Source organism: Siniperca chuatsi, linkage group LG22 (assembly GCF_020085105.1).
Source record: "Siniperca chuatsi isolate FFG_IHB_CAS linkage group LG22, ASM2008510v1, whole genome shotgun sequence".
Taxonomy (NCBI): Eukaryota; Metazoa; Chordata; class Actinopteri; order Centrarchiformes; family Sinipercidae; genus Siniperca; species Siniperca chuatsi.
The window spans coordinates 4836445-4838673 of record NC_058063.1 but is presented as its reverse complement, the minus strand read 5'-3'; the positions used below and the strand labels follow the sequence as shown (position 1 = coordinate 4838673).

Below are 2229 nucleotides of genomic sequence, written 5' to 3'. Positions count from 1 at the left end.
TACACAGAGTGTAAAGCTAGACGCAAGGATAATACAAGGTTTCCGGTGAAAACTGCATTAGAACAATACCTATTTGAAGAATATAACAACATTTTGCGTAATACGCTGTTTTCCAAAGTCAACATGGTGACTTTCTCATACTCAGTAGGCTATTAATTGCTTCTATTTTCCATTCATACACTATATATGCACAGTAGGTCTACTTGACGTTTTTTATATTAAAGTAGGCTCGCACGTTTTGACAGCAACTTTACGCTACTATTTTGAAGAGAAAAGTCGTTTGTTTCCGGTGTTGTCCCCTGGTTAGCTTGACGCAGCTGCACCCGTTTGACTTTCCTCTGCAGTGCAACTTGCCACCACCTACTCAAAACAGTACGGAAATACCCAAATGACGCACTTGAAAGGAAAAGAAAAATAAGTTGTGAGTGGGAGAGGCAATAACATAACTTCTGGCATTAGTCATAACCTGGAAGAGAGTTTGAGACCGGATCCACCTCTGATTTCCACTCTATGTTTATTCTTAGGATTTTCGTCTGTAAACAGACGTCTTAAAGTAGAAGATCCAGCTGTTATCGTACTATTTTGAAACATTCACATGCTGACAATATACACTACAAGTTTCAATTCTGCTGGTCGCCTACACAAAAAACAGTGTTTCAGGTCTTGACATTGGCAAAGTAGTGACAACAAACATGTAGGCCTCCTACCTCTTAAGTAATTAGTATTTCTTCAACTGAAGAACATGGAATTCTGCTATTTTTTTAAAATTACAAAATAATCATAAAAAGTTTATCAAAAAACTTAACCCTCATAAATTTCACATTCTGACCAGAAGGGGGCGCTGTAGGTGAATAAATCAGGATCTGTTCTCATTACAATCACTGTGCATTTGTCCCTGGGCCTTGATTAGTTCTCTTTTTTGTTATCCTTTACACAGCTTTCTTCATTTCAAGTTTACTTTTATGGATATAAAATTGGCTTATTAATACCAATAATATTTGCACAGATTATCATTTTGATACAAGTGGCCAGAAACAAAGATTGTCAACTGAGTTTATTATATAGCTTTTTTTAAAAAGTAGCCCTATATTATTAGTATTATATTGCAAAGGCCTGAGGGGTATTCCATCAAGGTGGACAAAGGAAAATCCTGGCTTATTTTTATAAGTCTCACTAATTTAAGTCAGAGATCCGTTCCATTACTGTGGCTTATAGGATCCCCTGCTCTGTAACCAAGGTAATGTATACTGCTGAACTAGCCTACTCCACAGCTGTCAAGCTTAATTTAGCTGCGTGTCAAACGGCGGAAACAGAATCCGAAAACACAGTTCCGTCAAGTGTCTTTTCGCGCTCACATCACATATGTTGTGTTCCGAATCATAAATTAAGACCTATTTCAGTTAATCCCCATTTTATTCATGGTCACCTTTATTTTGGAGTGAAACCTTTTATTTGAAAGCTTAGCATGTATAATTTAAGAAAGAAAAGGGTGCCAAAGTTATGTTGGAAGTTATTTATTAATTCAGTAATTTTGTTTAAGCTGTGAAGACAAAAAACAAAACATTAATTACAGTCAAAACCATGATCTTCCTCTATGTTTAAATCTATACTTACGTCATTCCTCAGTTAATTTATCTCCAACTTCTTAATTTTTAGCTTTTTTACTCCATGTCCAGTTTCGGGCTTTCAGTGCCAATGAGCAGATGACGCTTGTATATTGAACGGACATCCTGTGAAAGAGAAAATGTGTCAAATAGTAGCCGATAATGTAGTTGATAATAACAATATAAAGAGTTACTCACTTCAATCCTTGCTGATGTACTTCTTGTTCTGGTCATGTCCGGCAGCGAGGTGTATGTTTATACATCATTTGTAGAATGACATCCAAAACATTTCACATTAGGCCTTACTCCTACCTCTGGCATCTGTGACTGCATACAGTCTCCTCATCGAAGGCCCGAGGCTGGCACCATGTCCCTGCAAACCGAAGAAGAACACTGCAGTTGATAAAGCAACAGAAGAAAGAACTGCATAAGATGCACAGTGTTTTAACAAAACACCTACTCACACATGGGTCAGGTTTGCCTTGGGCATCTCGAGTCGGGGGATCTAGCAGACATATAGTGTCACCACTCACTGAAAGATATAGGCCTATAGTTAGTTATTACCATTGAGAGACTGGTACCTCTTGAGGAAAAGCAGTAGACAATACCTTGTACATATTACTCC

The 2229-nt window shown here is 37.6% G+C and overlaps 1 protein-coding gene across 1 annotated transcript in view; it reads left to right on the top strand.

Moving 5' to 3' along the window:
- The window catches only part of LOC122870617 (serine/threonine-protein phosphatase PP1-beta catalytic subunit), a 41652-nt gene that overhangs the window by 678 nt on the left and 38745 nt on the right, over nt 1–2229 (top strand). The window lies entirely within an intron of this gene.